The sequence below is a fragment of the Microcebus murinus genome, chromosome 7 (genome assembly GCF_040939455.1).
Source record: "Microcebus murinus isolate Inina chromosome 7, M.murinus_Inina_mat1.0, whole genome shotgun sequence".
Taxonomy (NCBI): domain Eukaryota; kingdom Metazoa; phylum Chordata; class Mammalia; order Primates; family Cheirogaleidae; genus Microcebus; species Microcebus murinus.
In genome coordinates this window covers 96,481,299-96,507,468 of record NC_134110.1, presented here as the reverse complement: position 1 = coordinate 96,507,468, position 26,170 = coordinate 96,481,299, and the positions used below count along the sequence as shown (strand labels likewise).

General features: G+C 32.8%; 1 long non-coding RNA gene across 2 annotated transcripts in view; it reads right to left on the bottom strand.

Moving 5' to 3' along the window:
* LOC142871875 (uncharacterized) overlaps positions 1-26,170 on the bottom strand; it is an 88,734-nt gene that overhangs the window by 3,990 nt on the left and 58,574 nt on the right. For both annotated transcript variants that reach the window (XR_012920047.1, XR_012920046.1), the window contains exon 3: positions 21,779-21,843. This is a non-coding gene — a long non-coding RNA (uncharacterized LOC142871875). The remainder of the gene's footprint in view (positions 1-21,778; positions 21,844-26,170) is intronic.

Sequence of the window (26,170 nt, the reverse complement as noted above, 5' to 3'; positions counted from 1 at the left end):
CTAGTGATGTTTTGAAAAGCTTCTGTTCATGTCTTTTGTCCACTTTTTAGTGGGTTTTTTGATTTTTTTCTTGCTGATTTGTTTGAATTCTTGGTGGATTCTGGTTTTTAGCCCTCTATCAGATGTATAGCATGTGAATATTTTCTCCTATTCTGTAGGTTGTCTATTTTCTCAGTGATGCAAGGAGAAAAAGCCCTATCTAAACAAAAGAAAATAAAAAAATAAGAAGCAACAGCTGCTCCAGATGAGAAGAAAACAGGGAAAGAACTCCAGAAGTATGAAGAATAAGGGCAAAAGGTCACCCTCAAGAGACAATACCAGCTCTCTAACAATGGAAACCAACCAAAATCAGAATATTGAAATGACAGATAAAGAACTCCAAATATGGATTTTAAGTATGTTCAATGAAATACAGGAGAAAATGGAAAACCAAAACAAGGAAACCACCAAAAAAAAAAAAAGAAAAACTCAGGAAATGAATGAAAAATTCACTAAACAAATCAAAGTATTAAAGAGAAATCAAGTAGAACCTCTGGAAATAAAACATTCATTCAAGAAAATACAAAACACAGTGGAAAGTCTTACGAATAGACTAGATCAGGCAGAAAAAACAATCTCAGAGCTTGAAGACAACACATTCAAATTAAATCAGTCAAAGATAAAGAACAGAAAGTTAAAAGGAAGGAACAAAGCCTACAAGAAATATGGGATCATGTAAACAGGCTAAACATAAAAATTATAGACATCCCTGAGGGTGAAGACAAAAACACACAAGGGCTAGAAAATCTATTTGAGGGAATAATTGAGGAAAACTTTCCTGGTCACGCTAGAAATTTAAATTTATAGGCACAAGAAGCTCAACAAACACCTAGGAGATTCATCCCAAAGAAGCAATCCTTATGACACAGTCATCATACTAACCCAATTTAACACGAAGGAGGAACTTCTGCGAGCCATAAGGCAAAAACATCAGGTAATTTACAAAGGAAAACTCATCCGGCTAACTGCAGACTTCTCAACTAAGACCTTACAAGCCAGAAGGGACTGGGGCTTCATCTTCACAATAATGGCCTGCCAAGAATTTTGTATCCTACAAAACTAAGTTTCTTATATGAGGGAGAAATAAAGACCTCAGACAAGTGAACACTGGGGTAATTATGAAGTTTAATAATTTATGGATTATTTTGAATCACTATAAATAATAGTAATGAGTATAATAAATTATACCTGCCAAGAAAAAATGTCATCTTTACTTTTGGAAAGTGATATTATAATTTAACCCTATTTCATTCACTTTTAAAATCATGGTTCTGTAGATCAGAAATAGAACTCTAATTTTTATTAAATGTGATTTTTAAAATAATCTCATATTATCAATTGGTCCTATGGACTTAAGTTTCCCAGTCTCCATTTACTTGAAAGTGAAGAGGAAATACTAACTCATCTATGTCCTTATCATCAAAACAATAATTTCCAATACTTTGTATTTTCATATGTTTTCAGATTGAATGTGATATATTAATATTAATAGAAGTACTCTAAGCATAAATTTTAGCATAGAAGGTAATCAGTCTTTACACATAGATTATTCAGAAGATCCTTTCTATATTTCTAGTTTGTAGATTCCCATAATGTAGGCATAAGTCATAGTTTTCTAAATCAACAGAAAATAGGGCTTAATTACCATTTATTTTACTGATTTTTGACTGCTATATAAATTCAGCCCTAGTTAAAGAGACAATATTGACTTCTGAATTGCAAATAAATACAAAATACTTATTCAGTATTGTGTGTTTATTGATATAAATCACCAATTTTAACTGCTTCAATGAGTATTTTTTCAGTTTTTCACCTTTATTTCATATTAACATGTATCCATTCACATTCAGACCCAATATAATCTATACAGGCTATGTCCACAAACGTTCATATTGTGAACTCCATATGCAACATATTTCAACAACTATTTCACACCAGAAGTGAATTGTAAGCATGCAAAATTTTTGTGAACTGGGCTGTGAAATATCAGAAGCAATACATTCTATCCAACTTGACAGCTGATATCTGATCTGAAAATAGTGTATTTTCCTTCAAATGTCGGTATCCTGTCACTTTGTGTTGCATTGATATAAACAGCTATACAAGAGCAAAATTACTGTGAAAAATAAAATCTTTTCTTTATGAATAACCAAAAAACAGAAATGAAAGCTGTTCCTGTTTTTAATATCTGAAATTCTGCCTCACTCTATGAGTTTGATAATGTGTTGTTAATGTTTGTAAAATGGTGTATTAGTCTCCTATTGCTGGTCTAACAAATTCCTACAAATTTAATAACTTAAAACAACACACATTTATTGTCTTACAGGTCTAGAGGTCATAATTCCAAAATGAGTCTCACTGGGGCTAAAACTAAGAGCTGCATTCCTCTCTAGAGGTCCTAGGGGGTGTGTCGTGCAACAAAAATTATTTGGTCTTTGTCCCTAAAGTTTCTGGCACAGAGCTCCTAAAATCCTTGGAATCTTTACAGTGAAGAGTGTCTTGGTATGCTAATGAATGTTGAATGAGGTCCCCTCCATGGTTTCAGGATGGGAGCTGGTCAGCAGAAAGATCAAGCCTTGATCAGGAGGGCCGGGACTTTAGGCTCCAGCCCCATCTTCACACCTGGGAAGCCTCTGAAGTGAAAATAGTCTTTTGGGACTGAGTCCTTATTCTGTGGCTCTACATTAACTCCAGGAATTGGTGTCAGAATTACAGTGTTGGATACACAGTTGGTGTCAGAGAGGTGGAGAACTGGAACTGGAAAAGACCCTGTGAATTCGATGTTGGGGGAAAATCTTTTCAGGGAAGATCCATATTTTGGCCTTTTCCATTCTCTGGAAGACTCCTGCTTTCCTTGGCTCATTCCCTCTTCTGTCTTCAGAGCCAGCAATGGCTGCCTGAGTCTGTCTCGCTTCTTATTACTCAGACACTGATCCTTCTGCCTCCTTCCTCCATGTTTAAAGGACCCTTGTGGTGACCTTGGGTGCACTGGATAATCCAGGGTAATGTTAAAACCAGCTGATTAGTGACTATAATTCCATTTGCCACTTGAATTCCCTCTTGCCATGTAACATATCACAAACACAGGCATGGGGAATTTAGAGTGTGAATATCCTTGGGGTACCACTATTCTGTCTATCGTAAGTGGTGATAGCAGGGAATATATTCTTTCATAAGAGAAATAACCCAGTAACCTAAGAATTTAATGTGTACATAAGTGCCAGGAGGTTGTCCAAATTATTTTGTGTTGCTGGAACTAAGACATCAAATGAATACTTGAATAAGTGAAAAAGAGAGAACACCAGCTCAGAAGACTTGACTTCTACTGCTTGTTCTGCTCTGCCCTGGTGACCTTGGGCAAATCACATCTATGTGCTGAGTTTCCTCTTTGATGAGAATGATTAACACCTGAAATAATTCAAAAGAGTGTTGAGAGAATGCAGCAAAATCATGTGTGCGAAATATATTGGAAATCATATAATGCTATTCAAACATTGTGTTATATAAATATGTGATTGGCTTGAGCTTAGCAAATTTGTAAAACAAGGTTATTATGACGCTCTTCTCCAATGCTGTTTAAACTGCAGGACCAGTAAAAATGAGCACGCTTCTCAAAACAAAAGTTTCCCCTATAACTACCATATATACTCTGCCCTTTGCAGTCTTACAGCCTGTCTGCCCCAGTCAAGTTTGAGAAACATAACCAAAACAAACAAACAAAAAAATTGAAAAACAGCAGAGGAATGAAAATAAGGCAAAGTTTATGGAGCTACTATTTTGTTTTTTCCATCGGGAGAAAAAAATGATGAGAACTTAATAATTGTCTTCAAGAATGTGAAGTCGTACGACAACAATAAAGGTGACAAAAGAAGAAACAAGAGATTCAGGTTAAGCCGCAGAGATAACTTTCCAAAATGAAAGTCACTAACAGTTGCAGTGGGATGCTGACTGAAATTTTATATTTTCCTACGTTAGAGGTCTTTTAAAGAAAGAAAGTAGAAGTATTCTTACACTCTGTACAGGACATTAAGTATCTCAGACTTCATTTTAAAGGTAATGAAAGTGGCTCCTTACTGAAGTAACATTTCTGTACCAATATATATTTGTTCTTTTTTTGGAAAGATTTTAGCTATTCTTGAAATATTTTTTCCAAATAAATTAATTTTTTTTTTTTTGGTCAACTGTCCTAGTAAACTCTGCTGTGATTTGGTTTAGAATTACTTTGAATTTAAAGATTATGTGTGGGATGAGTAAACCTCTTCACATTGAGGATTGTACTCATTTATGTGGCCTAGTTCTGCACTCATTTGAATTCTCTTTAATGTCCTCAGTAATGTTTATATTTTGCTTTATGAAGTTCCTATACATCTTTACAATTATTCCTCAGTGAAATATACTTTTAATTGGTATTGTCAATGATATTTTGCTTTTCTTCACTTTTCATAAAATACAGTATACACAATAAAACACAGTAGAACATGTATGGAAGGTTTAACACATACACAGAGTAGACACCAAGGTCAAGGGAAAACTACTATTTTCACACTCCAGAAACCCACCTTATGTCCCTCCTTCAAAATAACTCCTTCTACACTGAAAATAACCCCCTTCATATCCAGAGGTTATCTTAAATTTTGCTATAATCCCTTACTTTTTATAGTTTTATTATATAATTAGATACCTATAAACAATAGAATTTAGATTTGTCTGCTTTTGAATTTTATATTAATAGACCCATAAAGTCTCCTTTGCTGCTTCTTTACTCAAAATTATGTTAGTGAAATTCATGCATGATATGTGAATATATCACAATTTATTACTTATTTCACTGTATCATGATAGTTTCATGTGTGAACTTGGCCAGGTTATAGTGCCCAATTATTTAATTAAATACCAATGTAGAGGTTTCTCTGAAGGTATTTTGCAGATGTGCTTAACATCTAAAGTTAGTTGACTTTACATAAAGGAGATTATACTCAATAACATTAGTGGACCTATTCCAATCAGATATATTAATATATACGTGTGTATATGTGTGTGTGTGTGTGTGTGTGTGTATACGTATGTCTCCTACTGGTTCTGTTTCTCTGGAGATCTTTGACCAATACACCCCAGTGATGTGAACAATGTTGCTATGTACTTTCATGCATCTGGGTTCTGAAGCACATTGCAAGTCCTCCCTTGAACACAGAACGGCTGTCCAGAAAGTACCCAGCCATTGTTAGCATAACAAGAACAGGCACATGGCTAGATACTTTGCAGACAGACCTTGTATATCTAGGAGTAGACATTCTGGGTATTCATGTTTTTCAATTTATTAGGGAACACTCACTATTTTAAAAAATGTTATACTAGTGTATATTGCCATCAGCAGTGTATGAAAGCTCTGATTTCTTCACATCCTCACCAATACTGGGTATTGCCAGATATTTCCTCTTTAGCTTGTTAAGTATGCATTATCTCATTGTGATTTTAATTTGCATTTTCCTGATGAGCAATAATATTGAGCCACTTCTCATATCTTTACTAGCCATTTGGATATCCACTTTTGTGAAGGTCTCTTTCCTTTTTATAGTATATTGTCTTTTTTTTAATTTGAAAGGGTTTTATGTATAGATTCTAATACTTTATTTCAAATGTTTCACATGTCTGCAACCTGTTTTTGCACTGCTTGTTTGATGTCTTTAAGAAACAATTTTATCATATGCAAATTTATCAGTTTTCTTTTATTGCTATGGCTGTTTGTGTGTTATTTAGGAAATCATTTTCTACTTTGAGATCTTGAATATATTATTCTATAATATCATCTAAAATCTTTATAATTTTCTTTCCACAATTAAGTTTTAATCCTCCTGGAATTGGTGTTTTTATATGTCATGAAGTATGGGACTGATTTTAGTTGTTCTAAATGGTACTTGATTGCCTGTACTATTTTTTGGAATAACCATATTCTCCATTGATCTATCAGACTCCTCTGTCATATATCAAAGCTCCACAATGTGTGGATCTACTTCTTGGATCTCTATTATGTTGTGATGTCCTATTTTTTTATACCTGCTTCAGTTTCATAATATGTCAGGATACATTGAGACTTAAGTCATTGATTTTCTGAGAGTGTTTTGGTTACTATTTTTTCACTTTTATTTAAAAATTGTTGTATCAAGTGCTACAATAAAAGCAAAAAAGATAGTATTGAATATACAAACATATTAGGGGAGAATTGGTGACTTCATAATATTTTTATTCTTGTATCTATGAATATGGCATCTTTCTCTAAGTTTTCTAAAGTATTTTTTAGTGAAATTTTAAACTTTCTCAATAGAGTTCACATTTTTGTTAGATTTATTTTTATGTAATTTGTAGTTTTAATACTGTTATAAATGATATCATTTTCCAAGTATATGTTATACTACAGAAAAATAAAATTGAATTCTGCTTCGCCATCTCATTAGTTATAATACTATATTCTCTTTGATATAAGCAATAAGTTTCTGAGACAGGAGTGCAAAAACCTGTAAATATAATTGTAAAAGTCTGTAATTTTTCCTTTTAATTCTGTCAAAAGTGGTGAGGTTCAAATGAATTCATATTTATTACATATGCTTTAGTGGTTTATTAAAATATCTGACCATCTTATCCCTATTGAAACATTTTGAATTCAACTTATATTCTTTTGGCATTTATAATTAAACAAGTACACCCAACTTTATGATTTTCTAATAATTTTTTCAGTATCCCATATCACCCTCCTCGTCCTCAATAAGATAAATTAATTCCCAATAATTATCTCATTTCTCTATATTAAAATAACAAATTTTATTTTACTAAAACAACATTTACAAAAGTTTTTTAAAACCATAGTGTGAGAAATAAATAAATGTCTACAGGTGCCGTAAGTTTTTAATGATGTCACAAAAATCAACTTGATAACTTCTCACCTTTCTTCATGCATTAGAACAGTGAATCAAGATAAAAAGTAGATGTGCTCATATTCATTTAAACCAAACACTGAAAAGATCTATCCTTGTATGCCGTCACAATTCTAGCATTTCTAAAGCATTGACAGAATAAGGAAGATGACACACACTGATGTCTGGATCACAGTGGAATATTATTCCTGCCATCTTGCAAGCCCTTGCTTTAGCAGTTTGAAGCACAATCTCTTTTGGCCCCACACTGCCCTATGGTATCATTTGTTATGGACAATCTGGACAGGGAGTGCTTGGTAATCAGTGGCAGAACTGCCAATTTATGGTGCTGGTGCTACTTAACTTTCAATTAATCTAAACTTATCTACATTAGGGTGATGAATTTTGGAAGAGACAATTGGGCATTTTTCAGAAATAAATAATTCAAATTAAAAACGAACAGTCATCAAACTGAAATGTTGTGATCCAGTAATGACCATTTGGAAATCACCTGCATGGCTTTCTCATTGGATTCAGCTGTCATGTTTGGAACTGGTTCAGAAAGCTACAATTCTTATAATAATCTTCTAAGGACAGCCAAGCCACTTCATCTCATCTGCAATTCAGGCTCTGGCCACTTTTCTGGCTCCAGTTGCTTCTCATGTACAGGTGCCACTTGTACTGGTAAATGTAGTCCCTGATTTAGTGTGGACAAGAGTTGACGTTCCCTTCCACCTGCTAACCTTACCCTGAGAGTCACTGGGGAAGACATACCTGGCCTGCCAACACAGGGCCCCCAAATTGGGGATATGGTATTGCCAAAACTCCAGAACATCTTAGCTAAATTGTGGGGGACTATAATCTAACCCCTCCTCTTTATTCATTTTATTTTTATCTATTATTTTTCTATTATTCTACTTCATTTAAACCATGCCCAAATTAGGTGACTACATTGTACTTTTAAGTTTTTGTTATTTTTATTTCAAAGTATTACAGGGGTGCAAATATTTTTGGTTACATGGATCACTTTTATAATGCTTAGTCATGGCTGTAAGTATGCCCATCACCCAGATGGCATTCCTGTACCTGTTAGGTAGGTTTTCAGCCATCCCTTCTGCCCCCTCCCTTCTGCCTGATTTCCATTGAGTTTTACTTTCCTCTATGCACACGTGTGCTCATCAGTTAGTTCCAACTGAATACTGAGTACGTGTGGTGTTTGTTTTTCCATTCTTTAGATATTTCACTTAGGATAATGGTCTCTAGTTCCATCTAAATTGTTGCAAAAGGCATTAAGTCATCCTTCTTTATGGCTGAGAGGTACTCCATGGTATACATATACCACATTTTGTTAATCCAACCCATGAGTTGATGGGCATTTGGGTTGATTCCACATCATTGCAATTGTGAATTGTTCTGTAATAAACATTTGGGTGCAGGTGTCTTTTTGATAAAATTACTTCTTTTCCTTTGGGTAAATATCCAGTAGTGGGATTGCTGGATCAAATGGTAGGTCTATTTTTTTATTCTTTGAGGAATCTCCACACAGTTTTCCATAGAGGTCGTACTAATTTTCAGTCCCACAATCAATGTAGAAGCATTCCTTTCTTTCTGCATCCATGCCAGCATTTATTGTTTTGGAACATTTTAATAAAGGCAATTTTGACTGGGGTAAAGTTATATCTCATTTGTGGTTTAATTTGCATTTAGTTGGTGATTAGTGACATTGACCATTTTTTCAAATGTTTATTGGCCATTTGTCTATCTTCTTTTGAGAAGCTTCTGTTCATGTCTTTTGCCCACTTTTTAATGGAGTTGATTTTTTTTCTTGGTGATTTGCCTGAGTTCTTTGTAGATTCTGATTATTAGTCCTTTATTGGATGTATAGTTTATGAATATTTCCTCCTATTCTGTAGGTTGTCTGTTTGCTCGATTAATTTCCTTGGCTGTGCAGAAACTTTTAAATTTAATCAAGTTTCATTTATTTATTTTTGTTGTTGCTGTGATTGCCATTGTGTTCTTTTTCATAAATTCTCTGAGTAGGCCAATATGCAGCAGAGTTTTTCCAACATTTTCTTCCAGAATTCTTATGATTTCATGCTTTACATTGAAGTCCTTTATCCATCTTGAATTAACTTTTCTAAGTGGTATTTTTTCTTTCTCTTTATAAATCTGTCAGCCCACCTCTACCTCAGGAATACCTTCCTGCTTAGATCTTTTGGTCTGCTACTTCAAGGTGATTCAAAATCTGGCAAATATCTTAAAGAGGAACTTGGCCTAGACAAATTCTTTTAGTTTGAGTTTTGGTAAACACTTCAACTTACATAAGATTTTGTTCTGATAATAAGCATGTATACATATGTGTGTGTGTGTGTGTGTGTGTGTGTGTGTGTATAATCATAATAGTACAGATATTCCTCATTTGCTGATGTTGAACTTTTGGCCCAGGAGCCTAGATCTAATTTTTTACTTGTACAAGATAAGGAACTTCCCCAGCATGAGGCCCTGTACATATGGTGAAATCACAGGCCTTATACAAGGTTTGAAGATCAGAATACAAATATACAAACTCCATCATAGGAGGAAACAGGATCTAGCTGAAACCCTAAAGTATAAAATTAGTAAAAGGGTTGCCTGCAGTAGTAAGAGACAAGGTATACAAGTGAGTTAGACAAAGATAACATCTCTTGCTTCGAAGTTAAGAAAGAGTGGACAACATAGACTTTTCCAAGGTTAGTAGGGCACCCTCCAATACAGAACAAGATATTTTGTTTGCAACAAAAGAAAAGATGTGAAAAACTTCCAGCACTAGGAAAAGGCTTTCTGGACCATTTTAGTTTGATAAGGAAGGGTGGCTGGCATATATTGGGACTCCAATAAAATTAATCACATTTTCGGAAGCGGCTGATTTTTGTGACATAGGGGAAAAGGAGACTTTGTCTTAGGGACAATTCTACACTTCGTATCTCTGTTGGATGAAGAGAAGGAAAAGTTTAAAGAATTCACATACCACATCCTTCATCTTATGGAAAATTGCTGCCAGCCTGGAACACGGCCATAGACCTTTCCCCAGAGACTCCTATAAATAAGTGGTCCAGAAATAACTTCTCTTTCAAAGATAAGAAATCAAAAATATAACAGCACAGAACATATTCAAATAAATAGGGAAGCTAGATAGCAGAAGAGAAATACCAGAAAAATATTGTCACAAAGAAGAAGAAAATTGTGAACTAACATTTTTCAATGAACTTAAACAAAGAAAAACAAAACAAAAAATTTTTAATGAATCAGCTGCCTCTATGAAACAAAAGCATAAATAAAATTTACAAGAGCTCAAAGGAGAAATAATGGGACAATAGGAGGAGATGAATGTCACCTGGAAGAGGTCAGAAAATATGTAATGGGAAAAATTTTAAAATAAAAAAATATGAGTAAGGGTAAAATGGGGTGATACATTTCCTTACTCATCATAAGGATCATGACCAATCCTCATATACAAAAGACAGTTTAAAAGAGAAAAACATGACAAATTTATTTAATTATAGTTTTACATGACTATAAGAACCTTCAGAATGAAGACCCAAAGACCTCAAGAAAATTGTTTATTTTAATACTTAGATTTGATGAAAAATGGGCAGCGATGTAGAAATGCGATTGGATAAAAGAATATGACCTAATGGAAGTAGACTGACAGGGGAACCCAGCAAGACCTCTCTGTTTCAGATTCTCTTTGGCCTTTCTATGAGGCATTCTTTCTCTCAGATATGGGACAGGACACTTTGGGGAATGGTGGTCTTGTGACCTACCATCAAACCAGTAGGTCAGAGAATTCCTTTATGACCAGTTTAGGTTAGAGTAATATTTTTAGATTTTATAGATGGCTTTGGGAAAAAGGGTTTCTGGTTTCTGTTACCTGACTTGGGGAAGAGGGATTCTAATTTCTATGTGTTAACTCGAGAAAGAATCAGGCATGAGAGACAGAAGAGGAGGATGAGGCCAGAGAGAATTTGCTTCTGGGGCTGCTTCTGAGGCCTACACTTCAGGGTATCATTTTCTGAGCTCCAACATAAGGTAGATAATAGAAATAACACATTAAAAATTACTGTTAAACACAAATTTAGGGTCATAGAAATAGAAATGGAAAAATGTAGAAAAAGAAAATAGAAATGAATAAAAATTTTAACTAAGTTATGGAAACAATAATAGAAACAGATAACAATATACACATATACACATAATTAGACTGTAGATGTAATATACACATAATTAGACTATAGAAAAAAGCACAGACTGATCTTTAAATATAAAACTAAAGAACAGAATCCTTAAATTAGAAGAAACAAGACTGTTTTTGTAAAAGATATTTCTGGGTATCAGATATAAATTCTTTGGGCATTTAGGTAAAAGGAATAAGTCACTTATAAGGAAAAATACATATAGACACAGAAATATTTTGGAGCAACATCCACACAATCCTCAGGGAAAGAGTAAACAGTGTATTTTATAACCAAATGAAATTGTAATGCAAGCAGAAAGCTTGCATACAGTTGTAAATATCCAGAAACTTTGAAAATATAGTTTTCATGATCCCCTTTTACTTACTCTACTAGAAAATAACCATCACCCAAACGGAAAGTGACTGAAAAACTACAGGAAAGGCTTAGCAGGGAGGATTGAATCTATTTAAATGTAGAATAAAGATTAAAACCAATGGGAAGATCATGGTGACAAAACCGAATATAGACACGTTAAACTTTAACTTCCCATATAACATTTGATTAAAAGTGAGTATGAGGAAAATTGAAAAGAAGATTTCCTATGCATAAATTTACAGAAGCATGCCATGGTGTAATCAGTAGTGAAACCTTGGGGCAACAGGTAAGTGGTGAAGATGAGGATTGCTGACAGCCATGAGAGAATAAATTTCTGTTGTTTTAAGTTCCCATGTTTGTGGTAATTTTTCATATAACCTTAAGAAATTATCTATCATCTATCTATCTATCTATCTATCTATCTATCTATCTATCTATATCTATCTATCTATCTATCTATATATCTATCTATATATATATATGAGAGGTAATATGGAAAAATATTTATAGAAAATTTTATATACATATCTTATAAAAACAGAACATTGTTTTGGCTACAAATATCTGAAAAAGAATAGTCTAAAGAAAGCCAATAAATGTGTCTCATAAACATGACAACCTTTTACATAATAAGAATATTACAAATCAAAATATGCTGATATATTATTTTGCATGTTCAGATTGATAAAATGGCAATTCTAATTTCTCCTCCATCCATTTCCTACCCTCCCTTACACATCTCTGTATTCCTGCAAGATGACTCCTAGTATACATCACTTGGACTTCCATGCCAGCTGACATCAGTTGGATTCAGTTACTGGAAGTTATTAACAAACTATTGGAGGTTGAGTAGAGAGATAGAGAATTTCTTTACTTCTTTCAGGTTGCTTTGATGCATTGATCTGTAACTGTAGTACCCATCTAAGATTAAAGCTAAATGAGTGATCCTTCCTCCATGGCTTCAGTGAGTTCCTAGAAACTTATTTCCTCTGACATAATATAAGTTTAATAAAAATTATCCTCTGCTGAAACACAGAAAGTGTTGAGAAATTAGGACAGGCCTAGAGCTGTGGGAAAATACATAGTAGTTTGACATACATGTAATTGAAATTTTAGAAAGAAAACAGAATTGATCAAAGATACATTTGAAGAGGAAATAGCTAAGAATTTTTCAAAATTAATGAGAGATGAAAAATCATAGGTTTAAAACTTTCAGAGAACCTCAAGCATGGATAAGAAATAAAACAACACCAAACAAAACAAAAAAGTAAGGAAGCATCATATTCAAACTGCTTAAGATAAATTTAAAAATGTATTCTTGATGTTATAACTATAAGGTATTTTATGTAAGCCCTACCATAACTATAAAGAAAAAGTTTATAGTGAATACAGAAAAGATAAAAAATAAGGAATCAAAGTACACCATTAGCATCATCTAGTTAGAAAAGAAGATAGCTGAGAGAAACAAAAGATCTACAAAAAAAAAAAAAAACCAGAAAATAATTAACAAATGGCAGTAGTAAATCCTTACCTGTCAATAATTACCTTGAATATAAATGGATACAATCTTCAATCAAAAGATATAAGGTGGCTGAATGCATAAAGAAACAAGAACCAACTATATGCTGCCTACATGAGACTCACATCACCTTTAAGGACACACACACAGATTGAAAGAAAAAAAAACTGCAAAAGAAATCTCATGCATGTGGAAACAAAATGATAGTAGCGGTACCTATACTTATGAGATAAAATAGACATGAAGTCTAAAACCGTTAAACAAGACAATATAGTCACTATATAATGACAAAGGAGTTAACTCATCAGAAAGATATAACAACTATATATCTACCCAATATCAGAATATATTAAACAAATATTAAATATATAAAACAAATATTAATAGATCTGAAGAGAGAGATAGACTACAATAATAGTAGGAGACTTCAATACTCCATCTTCAATAGTGGACAAATCATCTATACAGAAAAATCAATAAGGAAATGTTGAACTTGAATTATTCTTTAGACCTAATGGACCTACTAGACATACACAGAACAGTTTATCCAATAGCAGAATATGCATTTTCTTAAGCTCACAAGGAATATTCTCCAGCATAGATTATTTGTTAGGCCACAAAACAAGACTTAACAAACTTAAGAAGACTGAAATAATATAAAATACCTTTTCCAGCCATAATGGTATGAAACTCAAAATCAGTAACAGGAGGAATTTTAGAAAATTCACAAATACATGGAAATTAAACAACATATTCTTAAACAATGAATCAAAGAAAAAATAAAGGATAAGTTTAAAAATATTTTTAAATGAACAAAAGTGTATACACACAATATACCAAAACTTACAGAATGCAATAAAAACAGTTTTAAGAAAGAAGTTTATAACAAAAACACCTATATCAAAAAAGAAGAAAGAAATAAACAACCTAATATTACACCACAAAGAACTAAAAAACAGCAAACTAAATCCAAAGTTAGTAGAAGGATGGAACTAATATGGATCAGAGCATAAATAAATAAAATAGAGATTAGAAAAATCAAGAAAGAGTTGGCTATTGAAAAAATAAAATTAAAAAATTAGCTAAACTATGAATAAAAGAGAAGACTCAAAATCAGAAATGAAAAAAGATATGACAACTGATGCCACAGAAATACAAAATACAAAGTGTCATAAGGAGACTATTGTGAACAATTATATGCCCACAAATTAGGTAATCTAGAATAAAAGGATATTTCTAGACATATATAACCTACCAAGATTCAATCATGAAGAATTAGAAAATCTAAACAGACCAGTAATGAGTAAGGAGAGTTAATGAGTAATAAAAAGTCTTCCATCAAAGAGAAGTCCAGGACCTGATGACTTCACTACTGAATTCTAACAAACATTTAAAGATGAATTAATACCATCCTTCTCAAACTCTTCCAAAGAAATTGAATAGAATGGAAGATTTTCAAATCATTTTATTTGGCCAACATTACCCTGATACAAAAGTCAGATAAGGACCCTTAAGGAATGAAACTTAGAAATCAATATCGCTCATGATCATAGATGCAAAAATCCTCCACACCACATTAAAAAGATCATCCCCTATCATCAAGTAAAATTTGTCCCAGGGATACAAGGATGGTATAACATAAACCAATCAATAGTTGTGATATACCATAGTGACAGAATAGGACAAAAACCAGATGATCATCTCAACAGGTGATGAAAAAGCATTTGAAAACATTCAACATCCTTTCATGATAAAATCTCTCAACATATTAGATATAGAAAAAAGTACCTCAACACAATAAAGGCCATATATGACAAATCCATAGCTAATATCATACTAAACAATGAGAATTTGAGAACTTATCTTCTAAGACCAGGAACCAGAAAAGGATGTCCACTCTCACCACTTCTATTCAACAGAGAGCTGAAAGTCCTAGCCAGAGCAATTAGACAAGAAAAATAAATAAAAAGCATCCAAATCAGAAAGGAAGAAGTAAAATTGTCTATGTTTACAAACAATCTGTTCTTATATACAAAAAAACTCTAAAGATTTCTCCCCCAAAAACTGTTAGAATAATTCAATAAAGTTGCAATAAAATCAACAATAAAATCACATAAAAATACAATAATCAGTAATGTTTCTATACACTAACAACAAATTATTTGAAAAAGAAATCAAGAATGATCCCATTTACAATAGCTATCTAAAAAAAATAAACTAAGGAAAAATTTAAGCAAAGAGGTGAAATATCTGTACACTGAAAACTATGAAACATTGATGAAAAAATTGGAGACACAAATAAATGTAAAGATACCCCATGTTCATGGATTGGAACATATTGTTAAAATAGCCATACTAGCCATAGCAATCTACAAATTCAATTCAATCCCTATGAAAATTCCAATGGCATTTTCCACAGAAATAGAAAAAATCCTAAAATTTCATATAACCACAAAAGATCCTGAATAGTCAAAGCAATCTTGAGCAAAGAAAACACAGCTGGAGGCATCATACTACCCAACTTCGAAATGTACTACAAAGCTATAGAAATAGAAACAGCATGTCACTGGCATGAAAATAAACATATAAATCAATAGAAGAGAATAGACAGTTCAAAAATAAATTCATAATGGCCAATTGACTTTTGATAATGATGCTAAGGATAGTCATTCAATAAATGGTTCCGAGAAAACTATATATCCAGATGAAGAATAAAATTAGACCATCTATCACACCATATATAAAAATTAACTCAAATCAATTAAAGACAAATGTAAGACTTGAAACTATAAAACTACTAAAAGAAAGTATGGCAAAGCTCCATGACATTTGTATGGGAAATGATTTTTTGGACATGAACCCAAATCATAGGCAACAGGAGCAAATATAAACAAATAAAATTACATCAAAATAAAAAGCTTCTGCACAGCAAACGAAACAATTAAGAGTGAAGAGAAAACCTATAGAAAGAAAATATTTGCAAACCATACATATGATAAGTGATTAATATCTAAAATATATAAGGAACTCAAATAACTCAGTAGTAAAAAATAAATAATCCAATTTAAAAATTGGCTAAGGACCTTAATAGACATTTCTCAAAACAAAAAAAATAAATGGTCAACATATGTATTAAAAAATATTCAATATCACTAATCATCAGGGAAGTGCAAGTTAAAGCCACAGTGAAATATAACCTCACATCCAACAGATGTGCGGTGATATCAAAAAGATGAAGACAGCAAGTATTGGTGAGGATGTGGAGAAAAGGAAACTGTTATACAATGTTGGTTGAATGTAAATTAGTACTGCTGTTATGTGAAGCTATATAAAGTTTCCTTAAAAATTTAAAAATAGAACTACCATATGATCCAGCAATGCCATTACAGTTTTCCCTTAGTATTCATGGGGGATTAGATCTAGGACCTCCCACAGATACCAACATCCATGAATGTTCAAGTCTCTCTTTTTTTATTATTATTTTAGAATATTACAGGGCTACAAACACCTTCGTCACATAAATTGGCTTTGTACTTCCCCAAAGCTACAAGCATACCCATCCCCCAGGCAGTGTACACTGTACCAATTAGGTGTGAATTTATCCATCCCCTCCTAGTCCCTCCCACGTGCCTGACACTTGATGAATGTTACTTCCATATGTGCACACAAATGTTGATAGATTAGTACCAATTTAATGGTAAGTACATGTGGTGTTTGTTTTCCCATTCTTGTGATACTTCACTTAGAAGAATGGGCTCCAGCTCCATCCAGGATAATATAGTAGGTGTTAGTTTCCCATTTTTTATGGCTGAGTAATACTCCATGGTATACATATAGAACATTTTATTAATCTACTAATTTATTGATGGGCACTTGGGTTGTTTCCATATCTTTGTAATTGTGAATTGTGCTGCTATAAACATTCTAGTGTAGATGTCTTTTTTATAGAATGTCTTTTTTTTTTCCTTTGGCTAACTACCCAGTAGTGGGATTGCTGGATCAAATGTTAGTTCTCTTTTTAGTTCTTTGAGGTATCTCCATAGCACTTTCCATAGAGGTTGTATTAATACTAGTTTGCAGTCCCACCAGCAGTGTATAAGTGTTCCTATCTCTCCACATCCACATCCATGCCAACATTTGTTGTTTGGTAACTTTTTGATAAAAGCCATTCTCATTGAAGTTAAGTGCTCAAGTCTTTTATATAAAATAGCATGGTATTTGTATGTATCCTATGCATATTTTCCCATATACTTTAAATCATCTGTGTATTACTAGGTAATACCTAATTCTATGTAAATGCTAGGTAAATAGTTGTTACACTGTATTTTTAAAATTTGTATTTTTTTTTTTTTTGAGACAAAGTCTTGCTTTGTTGCCCAGGCTAGAGTGAGTACCGTAGCATCAACCTAGCTCGCAGCAGCCTCAAACTCCTGGGCTCAAGCAATCCTACTGCCTCAGCCTCCCGAGTAGCTGGGACTACAGGCATGCACCACCATGCCCAGCTAATTTTTTCTATATATATTAGTTGGCCAATTAATTTGTTTCTATTTATAGTAGAGACGGGGTCTCACTCTTGCTCAGGCTGGTTTCGAACTCCTGACCTCGAGTAATCCGCCTGTCTCGGCCTCCCAGAGTGCTAGGATTACAGGCGTGAGCCACCGCGCCCTGCCTAAAATTTGTATTTTTTACTTTTGTTTTTTAAAAAAGATTTTCCATCCACAATTGGAATTCATGCATGCATAGCTGATGGACAAAAGAGGGCTGACTATACCGGGTTTATATCAAAAGGAATTGAAATCAATATGCTGAAATGATATCTGCACTGCTATGTTCTTTGGAGCATTATTCATATTCCTAAGATATGTAATCAACCAAAGTGTCCATCAACAGATGAAAATATAAAGAAAATATGTTATATATGTACATATATAAAAAAAGAAAGAAGTCTTGTCATTTGCCAACGACATGGATGAACCTGGAGGACATTAGGTTAAGTGAAGTAAGGCAGGCAAATACCTTTGCAATCTAAAAATGTCAAAATCATAGAAACAGATTTAAATGGTGGTTAGAAAAGGCTAGGGGTGGGGACCTTAGAGAGATGGTCGAAAGACACAAAATTTTAGACAGAAGGAATAAATCCAAGATATCTACTGTATGTCATGGTGACTATAGTTAATAGCTATGTATTTTATGCTTGAAAATTTCTAAAAGAGTAGATATTAAGTGATCTCACCACAAAAGCAATGATAATTATGTGATGTAATGTATATTTTAAATATCTTGATTTAGCCATTCTACTATGTGTTATATATATACAAACATATCAAAACATCATGTTGTACACCATAAATATAAATAATTTTTACTTGTCAATTAAAAAGAATACATTTGTGAAGGAAGGCCAGTAATTATTTTTAATCAATTTAAAAGACAACAGATTGATCTATTCCAGTTTTGGATAAGACTGAGAAATCACAATGCACCAGACTTCTTCAACTGAATGCCGCTATAATACGTAAAATGAATTCATGAACCAGCTTTGCAAAGACTCAGAAATATAAACAGTAGCATGGATATTGGGGAGTAGGAACAGAAATTGAAGGACCATTGCCCTGGCAGTGAGTTCAACAACTTCCTCCCAAATCTTTCAGCCAGGACTCAAAGTAACTCGAAACCAAGATGTGGGCATTGGGATGGATAGTAAAAGCTCTAGAGGATCCCTCTACTTCTGAATCTAAAAAAAAAAGTGAATTTCTAATCCTCAGAGAAATTATGGGACGCCTCCTGTTTTTCTTCTTCTTTTTTTCCATTCACTCATATTCCAGCCCTCGTGCAATCCTGTGGTGGTGGCAATAATGACAGCAACAGAAGCTGCCTTAGGGACCCACAGAAAGCAGAAAGAGGGAATGATACTCTCCAGGGAAACTATGGACCCAAGAGTTTGGGACAAATCTCCAACTCCCTAATTCTTTTTCTTGCTGTCTTCCCTTCCCACTTCTTGGCTCTGGATGCAGGTACAGGCATGAGACGTACCCAGCAGAGAAGACTGAATAACATCCCAACATTTTTGACGATTTCTAATTTCCAGAGTTACCACATTGTGATATTCAAATTTCTTGTTTTCAATAAATAAATCTATATATCAAAAAGATACCTGCACTCATATGTTTATTGCAGCATTATTCACAATAGCAAAGATATGAAATCATTTTAAGTGCCCATCCATGAATAATTGGATAAAGAAAATGTGGTGTGTATGTACACTGAAATACTATTCAGCTATAAAAAGAATGAAATCATGTCTTTTGCAGCAATTTCGATGGAAATGGAGACCATTATCTCAACTGAAACAAGCCAGAAACATAAAGACAATTACCACATGTTCTCACTTATAAAAGGGAGCTAAACAATTTGTACACATAGATATAGGTTGTGGAATGATAAACAATGGAGACTTAGAAGGGTGAGGATGGGAGGGGTTTGGTGATGAGAATGGGTACAGAGTACATTATTCAGGTGATGTATACCCTATAAGCCCTGACTTCACGAGTATGTAAGCCATGTATGTAATAGAATTACACTTGTATCCCATAAATTTATATAAAAAATAAATTTTAGAACAGACAAAAATCTAATTATATGGCATTTATAGGAGATAGACTATTAAAATGATATAAGGAAGGGTAAGAATTTTTCATTTGTTTGTAGCTTGACAAACTGCTACTGGTATAAGGAGAAACATTAAAAATGTAGAGAGAGCATTTAACACATTAACTGCCACACTGGAAAAAAAACCAAACTTTTCCTTGGGGCCATGGTGTTTTATTACAAAAGTAGACTGAAACCTTCAAAAACAAAACAATCCTTTCTAATTTAATGAACAATTTGTTTTGTTGTTTTGTGTGTGTTTGTTATATCCAACTTGAAAATTAGTTCTTGTGGCTCTCATAGTAAAGAGATGTGGGTTACATATGCTTTACAAGGCCCCGGGCTCAAAACCAACATGAGTTAAATACAGCTCACATGGCAGTTAATATGTTAAATAATACATTTAGCAAGATATCTTATTTGGTTTCTCTTAGACAAAGAAAGCATATTATTTTAAAATAACCATAGATGACCTAGAAAAATAATCAGATAGTAGTCCGCAAATAAAATGTTAATTACATAAGAAAAAAATAGATGTTTTAGAGACCTCCTATCTGACCCCATATAGTATTATACAAACAAGAAAAATGAAACCACTTAATGTAAACTAAAAAATGGCTGTAAAAATCTAACAACTAGAATTTTTTCTTTAATTCATAGGTCAAATAGTAAACCATCATTGAAATGTCAAACATTTAGAAATAATCTGCAATGTGAAAAACTTGAAGGGTACAACTTCCCTAAGCCTAAACACTTTTCTTAATAATCAAAAATTACAGAAAATAAATGCTATGTAAATCATTTATAAAATTATGCTCTTCTGCATAAAGCTTTTTTCTTGCTTTTTCATATAGAATTTTCCTATAGTCTTCATGCTGTTATTGCTTTCTGCTTAGATTAATTTTCCTTAAATAAAAAGGGAGCCATGCCGGAAGTTTTCTGAAAGACAGGACTTGTGGATTATTCAAACTGCCTTTCTAAATTCCAGACACAGAACAGAGAGTGATGAACATAACCTGAGCTCAATTTTTTATATGTAGCAGGCATTCATTCAGATTCAATATCCTAAACATCAATGGATTCCTTGGTTCTGATGTTAAGGTACTTCAACTATTGTTGAGAAACAAAAGAATTTTCCACTATAGAAGCATTGCACATAATGACATAAATCTACTGGCCTCAATTCCTTACAAGGCCTTTCACCAATTATACACATTATGCTTTTTCTTTTGAAAATATGCATTAAATCATGTTTTCTTCTGCATTTATTGTTTCTGAATAGATTTCAATAGAGAAATGGAATAGCTTTAATCTTTGTTAGTTCCCTACATCAATGTCATTCAAAAGAGGGCAGGTACTGATATTTCTGTTTAGCACAGACCTTTAAGTTCTCCTGAATCAAGTGCAGAGAGTGATCTGATAGGGAACAGTTCTTTGGCATTCCATGTGTCCATACTTGTTTGGTTATACCCAGGGAGTATGCTTTACTTAGGAGACTTTGTTTTTGTTTTATTGTTGTTGTTTTCTTTTGTTTTATATCAAGCCTTTGGTAATTCAATAAAGGCCATTTCCTGGGAATTTGGGAATGGTTGGAATTTGTAGGAAGATTTTATGTCATTGACATTCTGTTAGCCTGATTACTCATCTTGTTTCCAATTTTTTTTTTTAACGCTAATGAGAATCTTATGGCTAAATTTTTGTGCATGTCAATAATTATCTCCCTAAGATAAATTCCCCCAAAATAGAATTAATTGTTCAAAGATATAAGTCTTTTAAGGCTCTTGATACACATGGCCTTAATAAATCAACTACCATGACTTTTGAACAATGCAGCAATTGGGGGAAGCAATACCCTGTACCCTTCAAAATCTACATATAAATTTTGACTCCCCTCAAATTTAACTACTAATAGCCTACTGTCTTACTGTTGACCAGAAGCCTTACTGATAACATGAGCAGTTGATTAACACATATTTTGTATGTTGTGTGTATTATATACTATATTCTTACAAAAAAATACGCTAGAGGAAAGAAAATGTTACAAGAAAATCATAAGGAACAGAAAATATACTCACTATTCGTTAAGTAGAAGTGAATCATCATAAAGGGTTTCATCCTTGTCATCTTCACATTGAGTAGGCTGAGGAGGAAAAGAAAGAGGAGAGGTTGGTCTTGCTGTCTCAAGGGTGACAGAAGCAGAAAAAAATTCATTTATAAGTGGGCTCGTGCAGTTCAAACCAATGTTGTTCAAAAGCCAGCAATGTCTATGTCTTTTTATATTTACCTCAGAATCTTTAGAATTGCTCATTTCAATGGCATATATTCATTTTTAAAGTAGATATTCTATTAGACAAAATAATGTCTGACTGTTACAGATTCTATTTATTTTGGATTAAAAGGATATTAAGTAACATTCAATCTACCCAGTTCTCTAGAGCAGTCATTGCAAACTCCATAGCCTATAGCTATAAAACAGATAGTATTAATGAGTAAAATAACTCAAGGAATGTTGTGTACTATAGTAAAGTAGAACACACATGGTCCTTGTGAAATAGGGATAGTTGCTATGCAACTGATAGTGTCACTCAGCAATGAGGTCCAGCGTTGTCAGAGCTTCCAAGTGAAACTAGAAATCCAGAAATAAAATTAAAATTTGAAGTTTAAATGCCAGACTTTAAGTCGGCTTTAAAAAATATTTTGTAGATCAAACATTTTGTACAATATTTGGCCTATGGCCCAGCAGATTACAACCACCAAAAATAGTCTATGCCAAATATCTACCAAATTTTTCATGAGAAGACATGCATAAATAACCTTATTATCTTAACTACATAGAAATATACTTGCTAAATTGCATTTTATTTTCTACCATCAGATTTTACAGAGTTGATATTTGCAAAGTACACAGTGTATTTAATAAATTTTCTACATTTTCCACCAAATTGCTAAGGGAGGCTCAATATCTGTAGAGTAATCAGTGCAGTTCACCATATTAACAGAATAAATAAGAACCTAATGGAAAAAGTACATAAATACATCAAATATGTAAAATGCTTTAGACAGAGTACAACACCCTTTCATGATACAAACTCGTAACAAACCAGAAATAGAAAGAGGCATTCTCACTCTGAAAAAGGATATCTATAGAAAATCTGCAGCTAATATTAGACTTCATGATGAAAGACTGAATTCATTCCTCCTAAAAATCAGGAAAAAGTTATGAATATATACTTACACCACTCTTATTTCACATCTTACTATAAGTTTTAGCCAGTACAAAAAGACAAGAAAAAGAAATAACTGTCATATAGATTGGAAAAGAAGAAATAAATCTGTCCCTATTTGTAGACAGCATGATTGCCTATGCAGCACATCCCAATAAACCTTGAAAAAAACCCCAAACCCTCTCTGAACTAAGAAGGAGATTTAGAAAAGTTGCAAAATACAAGGTCAATATATAAAATCAATTCAAGACTGGTCATGGTGGCTCATGCCTCTAATCCCAGTACTTTGAAACTTTCTATAAACTGGCCACAAGCCATTGGAAATCTAACATTTAGAAAGTATCTTTTACAATACACCCACCCACCCCCACCAAAACACAAAAGAAATACTTAAGTATAATCGGACAAAATATGTGTTGGATTTGTATGGTGAAACCACAAAACACTGATGAAAGAAACCAAAGACAGAATAAATGGAGAGACATACTATGTTCATTAATTGGTATAGTCAACATAGTTAAGATCAAACTTATCCTGAAATTAACACAATCTGAATCAAACTTCTCCTAGGAATTATATAGTTATAAACAAGCTGACTCCATGATTTATAGGGAAACTCAGAGGAACTAGGATAGTTAAGACAATTTTGAAAAAGAAAAAAGCTAGAGGAGTCCCACTCTTAAAATTTAAGACTTAGTGTAAAGCTCCAGTAATCAAGGCAGTGGTATTGGCAAAAGGATAGTCACATAAACAAATAGAACATAATAGAGACTCTAAAAATAGACTAAACAAATATAGTCAATTGACTTTTTTGACAGAATTCCAAAGGCAATTAAATGAAGAAGTAAAAAGCTTTTCAACAAATGGTAAGGAACAATTAGATATTCACATGCAAATATTGAACACTGACATATATATATATACATATATATATATATATATATATATATATACACACATACACATATATCTTTCACATTTAATTTAAACATCAGTTGAATTTGTAGATGTATTACACATATGTGTGTGTGTGTATGTGTGTGTGTATCTCATAGAATAACACAGGAGAAAATCTTTGGAAACATGAGATAGGCAAAGATTCATAGAAATGATACATAAGTCCATATAAAAAAAGATAAATTGGACTTCATTAAAATTTAAATACTTTTGCTTTGCTAAAGACACTAAGAGAATTAAAAACCAACCCACCCACAAACTAGAAGAAAATATTTGCAAATCACATATTTGACAAAAGGCTTATATCCAGAACACATAAAAAAATTAACAATAAGAAAACAAAGAACCCACTTTAAAAAATGGGCAAAAATATGAACATACACTTCATCAAAGAAGCTATTCAGAAGGGAAATTAAACATATAAAAAGATGCTCAACATTATTAGCCATCAGGGAAATGCAAATAAAAACCACAAAGAAAGCATTACACACAGATTACAATGAGTAAGAAAAATAAAATCTGACAATGCCAAATGATGGCAAGGATACAGAGCAATAGAAACTCATTCCTTGCTAATGGGTATGCAAAATGGTAGAGCCACTTTTCATAAAATAGTATGGCAGTCTCTTCTATACTTAAACATACAGTTACCATAGCACATAGCAATCACACCCCTAGGTATTTGCCATAGAGAAATAAGAATTTATATTCATAATAAATCTTGTAAGTGAATATTTATAGCATCATTATTCATAATGACCAAGAAACAGAAACAATGAAATACACTTTGCTGGCAAATGTATAAACAAAATGAAGTCAGTACTTGCCCTCTTTTGAATGACATTGATGTAGGGAACTAACAAGGATTAAAGCCGTCCATTTCTCTACTGAAGTCAATGCAAGGCAATATGACTCAGCAATGAAAGGGAATGAACTGTTGATATGTGAAAAAACATAGATGAATTTTAATTGTGGTATGCTAATGGAAAGAATTCAGTCTTGAAAGTTTGGTTACTGCATAATTCAATTCATACAAGATTCTGGAAATGGCAAAACTACTGGAACAGAAAATGGAAGAGCGTTTTCCAGGATTAGAGGTGTAAGAAGATTTGACTACAAAGTGAAAAGACAGTGGATTTTCATGTGGTACAACTGTTCTAATCCTGTTTGTGGTGGTGGTTACATGGATCCATATATGTGTTAAAAAAAAATCACAGAACTATACACCAAAATAGTGAATTTTACTATTTCTATACTATACTAATAGCATACCTAGTATTCTATACATACTGATAGTATATAAATTAAAATAAATTTAATTATCAAATAGCTATCCCAAATAGAATTGTATTCTTAGAAATTTTAAGAAAACTTAATTTCTATGTTACTAAAAATTTTTTATCCCAGATCTAAATCCCAATAATTATAAGTTAAAATGAAAAATAATGAATATGTAATAAAGTGATAAAATTTAGTTTTAAAATCTTGAAAGTAAAATATTTCATGTAAAATTTAGAGAGTAAAATACACATGTGGAGATATTCTTGATGTCAGTTTGTATGGCAGGAATATTCTAAAGGTATAGACACTGCTTCTCTGACATGACAAGAGACTTTTACAGATGCACTCCTGACATTATTAGAAAGAATGACATTTTATTTTTGTTTGTTTCCTGCTTTTAGCACCTATGAATTCTAATGGTAGATATGTCAAACAGATGATATTTTTATCCAGCACGCCTTTACAAAGTACATAATTTTTCCTTACATGTGATCTCAGGCTGTGCAGCTCTTTGATTTACAGTAGTGAGTTTCATGGCAGGCTGAATTAAAGCAACTTTACTCACAATTTCAGATTGGAAATATGGCAACAAGAGAGCTTTGGGTGGGTTACTGACAATTTGCCAAATTTGCTCCAAGCTGACAAGTAACAGCTAGCTTTCTCGAATGGTTCTCTTAGAGTTGTGCATAGTGTAATAGGGTTGTACTTCAAGACACACACAACTTGATTTGGATAATAAAACTCATTTATGGAGTTAAATTCTCAAAATATGCCTTGTGGAAAATGGTAGTTACCAAGGTATGATTTATAGACTCTTGGTGAAGGAGAAGATGTCACAAAATTACCATAAGAGTTCTAAAAGTGCATATATGTATACTAATCAGTGTCTGAGGACTCATTTCCAAATGCTTTTGACTAATGATGTGACATGTAATTATAAACTACACAAATTTTAAATATTACTTAATTCAAAAGAGATTTTTATTTTATTTTCCCCAGCAATGA